Here is a 7,143-nt window from a genome sequence, read left to right as displayed (position 1 = left end):
GTAGACTATTAATGAATGAATAAATATTCCCCAGAATCTAGGACAAAGGGAGAAGAGTGCAGGCTCTGTTTCTTCAGCTTTATGTTTCACTTTTGTGAAGACATTTGCCTTCTCAATACCAGAATAGTAGAGTCACAATATTAACAATGTATTTGCAAATACTTAAAGTAAATTTGAAGGAGATCAATCCTAACTCTCCAGGCTAGTTAAGTGATCTGGTAGCCATGGCTGAAAGAAGCCCTAAGTCTTTAGAAAATCAGTGCCCATTTTGTAATTTTACCATTCCATTTTACCATTTACCAAATTAATCTGGGTAAAATTCACCTTTCAGACAAGAGCTGGCTAGGTCTGAGTGAAGGTGGAAAATGGGGATTGATATACTGATGCAGCAAAGTGGAATGGATAATGGAAGAAAAAAACTAGAGCTTGGATACATGCTGACCTACTGGGTTTCATGTAATTTTAATTTCTTGGTGACTGCTGTGGAAGAGCTGAGTACCTGGCAATCCACATGATGGAGCTTCTTTTCAGGATCTGTACTACATCATCTTCCCTTACTTAAAAATCATTCCTTTATTCACTTCCTTTCTGACTTTCCTTTTTCTGTGATAAGACTGGAGACCTGGGGCACTTCTATTCAAGAAAATGCTTCCTGTGTTTATGGATCCATCTGGATATCACTGACCTGCATTCTGACACTGACAAGGCCTATTCCCAGACTAAGATAAGTGAAACTAATATCCTGTTTCTAAGTAAAAATTTGACCCAAAATTGTACTATTACAATTGATTAAAATCAAAGCTTTTCTAAAAAAGTAATGGAGACCATTATTATGAGAGAAATATGTCATGCTGGTTTAAATATATATATAATCAGTAAAAATTAATGGCTCAGGAAAAACCTTGTGAATGGAAAACACAAAATACCATAACTGTCTTGCTTTATTAATTTCATATTTGATACTAAAAGAAAACACCACTTTCTATGTTTCTTTTTTCTTATGCTTGTCACATGTTATAGAAAAGATGGCAATGGGCATCTGAGATGAGAAAAGCACAGTTTGTAAAATAGTATTTGTGAAGAGAGCACTGGTCTTTGATAAAGGGAGTCTTCTGTGATTCTGTCCCAGCCATGCATAAGTACCCAAAATCTCATGGAGCTAACATCTCATTCCTTTGTTACTACTGCTGGAGACCAATTAAGAAGATTACATCTGCAACTCAAATATCAGCTGACAACTGGAGTTTGTCTCTACCTCTTAGCGGAATATAATGTGGTTTTTGATTGATGCTCATTCTGAATGCAGGCAAATCATCTGGCAGACAACAAAATTACCCAGTGACCTAATGTCCTGTCACTGATACACAACTAATTATATGAGCACTGATCCATATAACATCCGTTATGTGAATTTGAATGCCCATCTGTTCACTCCAGATTAATTGTGACACTGATAACTCTGCATTATGAAACTGTTATTTTTTCAAAACTCTCCAAAAGCAAAAAACCCTTCTCAATCAACCCGTATTCAAACAAAACAAAACCACAAACCTCGGGCCAGAACTGACCACTTCTCCGAAAAATGCAAGTTCAAAAGTTCAAATATTCCCATCACTGCCAAATAAAGCACACCAGGACCCAAAGGAATAGCTCACAGCATAGAAGGTGCCTACAAAAAGACTATAAGGAGGATATTCTTTATCCAACCCTTTGATCCTAAGTAAGGTTTAAAGAAATACTGAAAGGCTGAATTTTATCTCACTTAACATTAGATAGCAATGACTTAGATATCTGTATCTGAGCTTATCGTCCTTCCAGGCAGAGATTCCTTCAACCCATTTTGAATGTCTGTTTAGAGACAAGACAGATTTGCCCCAGAAATACTTACTTCTCTCTGCTTCCCCAGCCCTATGGGAGCTTAGCAGTTGAGATCTGATATAGATAGTACACTGTATATGTATACATTTGGTACAATTTCAGATAATTTCTGAGGAAATCGATTAGTATTGTATGTAGCATTTATTAAAAACACTTTTTTCTTGTTGCCACCTAATCCATTTCAAATATTTTGCTTTCTACTTTTGTCAGTTTCTCACAAATCTCTGTCAATACTGTTTTTGCTGGCAGGATCTCTCCGAGCCATATCCCAAGAATTCATAACTTCAACTAGTGTTTATATTACTGTAAGATATCCCATTTTCAAGATACATCCTAAGACCATTTTTATGAACTCCAATAGAAATCCTATCTCAGTTCTTACATATATACTTCTAGAATCATCTTTCATTTTCAGATAATTTGCAAGTATATATATAGATAACATTGAGCTGTATAATTTTAAAATAGCACCATTAATTTTTGCATATATGAAAATACTTATGTATTTGACTTTTAATTGTCTCATCTAGCAAACTGAGCAACATATTTAGATCCAGTGAGCATCAGCTGGTGATTTATGTGAAGCTTATTAGTTATAGAGTTGCAGTTGCATCTTGTCATTTACATGTTGTATTATCAGACAGTTAAAATGGATGAATGAAGCCAATAGAATCAAACAGATGATGAACATTAATTTTAGTATGAGCAAAAATAAAAACTGCATTATCTATTTCAAAATAGTATTTGACAATGACCCTATTATTTAAATATGAAATGTGAAAAGTCTTTTTTCTCTGGGCTATAACAAATATACCATCTTTTTTTCTTTATAGAGTATAATGGATAAGATTTAGTTCTTCTGGTGTTTTGCAAGAAAAATGTGGATAATATGACACTAAGAATAAAAAAAATTGCTAGCTGAACATAAGCATCCTTTGCATAAATAAATGCTTAAACTTTATGTTTTCATACTTATGCAGTTTTTGGGGGGCACAATAAAATATAAAGTATGAATTTAATTCGACAAATTTAAAAATTTTACTGAATTTTCACATTCTTAGATTTATCCCCTCTGATTTTAGATGTTTAAAATATAAATATTTTTTCATCTCGCCTAGTCATTCTGGACTATGGAGAGAAATAGTTCCTTCTGTGGGACAATCCATCTCATTCTAACATTGGGAGCAGACTACATGTATCATTTATGTGAAATATGTATTTCTATAGTGATAATGATAGGGATCACACTCTTAATTAATTGATTTGCCAAAGGTAAGTACCTAATTCCTTGTATTGACAGTTGAGAGTAATAGTATTTGACAGTGCTTTATGACCTACAGGAGAATTTATTTGAGAAGGGTATACTCTAGGAATACATTATTATGAAGAAGATTGAGTATAAAGGAGAATTCCATAGGGTAAAATGGTCTTATGTGATTGAAGAAGGACACTACTGCCTAATCTTAACACAGAGTCTAGTATTATGAATGATGAAATTGCTCATATATAAGCCAAATAAATAACATATTGAAAGAGCTTTATGTAAGAACACTATTCATGGTTACACTAAGGTGGCAGGCATTATGGATGTAGTTGAACTCATCTGCTTTTTAAACAAACATTTGCAGTGGTTGAACCAGAGTCATCATCTAGTTTCTCTTTTATAATTAACTAAGAGGGGAAGACCATTCTCTGCAATTCACCTGAGCAGTTTAAATGCTTAACTTAGAATGAGATAAGCCATTCCCTAGAAGTCCCTGTAAATCCCTCCTGAAGGAGCTCTGACGCAGAAATTTACCTTAAAGACAACTGCATTTGATCCAGTGAATCCTGAACAGTTCATCTGTCTTCCAACCCCTACAATTCTGTGATTCTGTGATTCTGTGATCTAGAAAAAAATGTCTCAGGTCACAGAGAATCTTTTGTTCAAAACCTGAATCCCAGTAGAGGATAAGTCAAATGTACAAATGAAAGTGCAATAGAGATTCATTGACTACAGAATGGAGAAAAGAGGTTGTCCAACATATATTAGGACACAATACATCATTCTATGCACCTTTGCATAGGTTTTCATGGAGTATTCAGATAGATTGTTCCAGACACAAAATAATTCAGTTTATTGGAATCTGATATCATTTTGAAGATACCTGAAAATTTAGTACATAAATTCTTTTTAGCCTACATTACTGGAATAGATCTCAGTTTGACTTTCATGGCATGTGCAGACCATATGGGTCACAATGTTGCCTGTCATGTTACCTCTTCCATTTTTCCTTTAGATATCTAGATTCATTGACATAGAACAAATAATAACAAATCTAGATCAAAAACTAGATTACATCTGAAAAAAAAACCCTGCATACTAACCTTCTTTACTTTGCTTATTTATTTATTTATTTATTCATTTACACGTTCAGATGCTAGAGTCAATGGGTTTGCAAAAAAATTGTTATTGGAAATCTTTATATTGCTGCAGTTTTAAAACTGAGATATATGTTTAAATGCTTTAAATCATCTCAGGTTTCTGCAATGTGATGTATCTATATTGTTGGTTTTGTTCTATTTGTTTATCCTGAATATTTAAAAGGCATTTTTGCTAGAGAAATAGCCAGTGTTTACACGTAAAGGGTGAGCTTGAAGGTGTTTCTTGACAGCAACTGACATTAATTATCTACTATTTCTAATTGCAAACAATAGCTTGAATAAATTATTGATGCCAGGAACTGGATAATTGCAGTAGGCATGGTAGTTTTGCAGGGTATTTACTGTTAAACCAAACCAAACATATCACACTGAGTAAAACTCCACACAGGAATATAACGATGGGTTTTTTTTTTTCTACAGGACTGAATTAAGTTAGACAACTTATTTACTAGTGGTAATTTAATGGCATTGTGTCCTCTTTTTATGAATTTTTATGGTCAACATTTAATGTCGTGCAGGATCAGAAAACTTAATTTCTTATGGAAATGAAGGCTTAGGTGTAATAGTGCTTCCTTTTTAATGTCTTTGAGAAAGATTATTCAATTTGAATGTTGATAGACCTTAAGACTTCTGTGAGAAATCAGCATGGGAATGCAAACGAAACAGCAGTTTTAGTAAATTAGATAGAAAGTACACATGCCAATACTTGTTGTTTTCATGTATTAAAAAATATTAAGAGCTGTTTCCTGAATGAATAAAAACCACGAGCAGAATTAAAAAAGTATTTTTAATTTTTTAATTAAATTTTCTAAATTCATCTGGTTTTGATACTTCTCAAGAAAAGTAAGGAAACATCAATATCAAAACAAATTGTAGCTTAATATTATGTATGTATGTATTATACAGATTATATTATATAAAGAAACCATTTGGAATAACTTAATTCAAAGCAAAGTTAATAAGGAAATTTTTCACTGCAGCAAAGATTTCAGATTGTCTATGTATTATTTTGCTAATAAAATCCAGTTGAGTGGGTCTCAGGTCGCATCTTCACCGAAACACGAAGAGCTAGTGTCCTGTAACTGATAAATCATACAGCTCTGAAAGTGGAAAACTGTCTTAAACAACAAGAACAACAGAATCTACAGTAGATTTTCTCATAATGATATATTTTCTATTCCAATAAAAATAGAGAAAATGTGATTGTTACCTCAGACAACTTCAAAAGTAATGTCATTAAACTGTTGTGGAATGCCTTGCAGTCATCCTGTGTCTTGATCTTACTTTTATTAAATGTGCAGTATGTTACCTAAAGTTGGAGTTGTCATATAAATGGGTATAAAGGCCAAGAGGAAAAGGTTGCCATTCACAATAAACTCTCTTTATGCCTTCACCAATGTGTATGTCAACTGCCAATATGATATTATCTTCATTAAAATTATCTGAGTAATTTTAGCTGTATAATTGATCTGTAGTTAGCAGTGTAAGCTTTCAGCTCAATTACTAGATGAAATAAATTTTGCAAGCAATTTTCAACCCCCAAAATAACAATGAAATTTAGGGATAATTAAATATCTGACTGAGGAAAAAATATTATTTTTTGAAAAAGAAAAATTGTATTTTACTTCAGTTATTCCTGTTCTGTATAATGATAATTAGAATCAGACTAGTTTTGAGATTTCTAAAGTTTAAAAACTTCTTTCAACAATTGTTTTTTAATCAATGCTTAATATACTGCCTTGCTTCTAAGATCAATACATGTTCATCTGTTTTGTGACCCAGCATAATCTGGCAAATTCTAGTAGTACTTCTGAATGAATTACTAATATTAGATCCTTCTGTGTGTAGGAGTCTATGAATAACCAGGTTGATGGAAGGTTAAAATGCAATATGGAATGAACTATTATAATGGAAGCCTAATGAAAGAGTCAGGTGGTAATGACAGTAAAAAGACAGAGAGATTTTAAAATAACCCTGATTACTCAGGAAAAAAAAAAAGAAAACTAATTCCAAAAGCTTTATTTATATTGTAAAGGACATCGTTGCATAGGCATTGTTTTTCAGTGTTTTCTTTTTTTTTTAGGTTTTTATGGATTGAGGTTCTAGGGAGGCATGGCATCCTGCTCTTTCAGAAGAGAAAATCTGGTGCAGATCGGCTCCAGACAGTATCCTCTCTGGAAGCTCTGTTGTGGATTCAAGGATGTTTTAAAAGAGAGCGGGATCCAAACCAGGAGCAACTGGTGGGAGTTCCTTTCACCTAGTACAGGCTGAGCTGAAGAGCTGCCTAATTTCATTAAATGTACAGTCTAGATCTCTGCAGATTGTAATGAGAGCTGGGATTGTTACTGCCATTGCATATAACATAAATTTAGATGGTTTACATTTGAAAAGAATTCTGCTATGTGTTTTCTATTATGTGCTATATGTAGTGTAAAAGGCCAGAGTGTAAATATTGGTGTTTAATTCCATCAGAAAAACAGCAAGGCATGCATTTACTTACACATAAGCTGCAGGAGACCTGCCCTCTTTTGAAGCAGCAGCTGTAGGTCTACCAGGGTCTCACTGGGGGTCTGGCACTAGAAGAACATGTTCAGGAAGCTGAACTCTTTTTCCAAACTCTGCAGCATTCATCTCTGACAGCCTTTTTGGGTTTTTCCGTACTCCATGCTCAGCACAATAATACCCTTGTACTGAGTAGGTCACTAGTTCCCATAGGTGCTGTTGTGATTGTTGTGATGAAAGCATATATTAAATGTCCATTTTTCTCTTTAAGAATGGGGCTGACTTTCTTTATCTGATGAAGCTAGCTAAGCTTTAGCTCAAACTTTTCAGAAACTATTT

Source organism: Meleagris gallopavo, chromosome 2, assembly GCF_000146605.3.
Source record: "Meleagris gallopavo isolate NT-WF06-2002-E0010 breed Aviagen turkey brand Nicholas breeding stock chromosome 2, Turkey_5.1, whole genome shotgun sequence".
Taxonomy (NCBI): domain Eukaryota; kingdom Metazoa; phylum Chordata; class Aves; order Galliformes; family Phasianidae; genus Meleagris; species Meleagris gallopavo.
Note: the sequence above shows the minus strand (reverse complement) of the source record.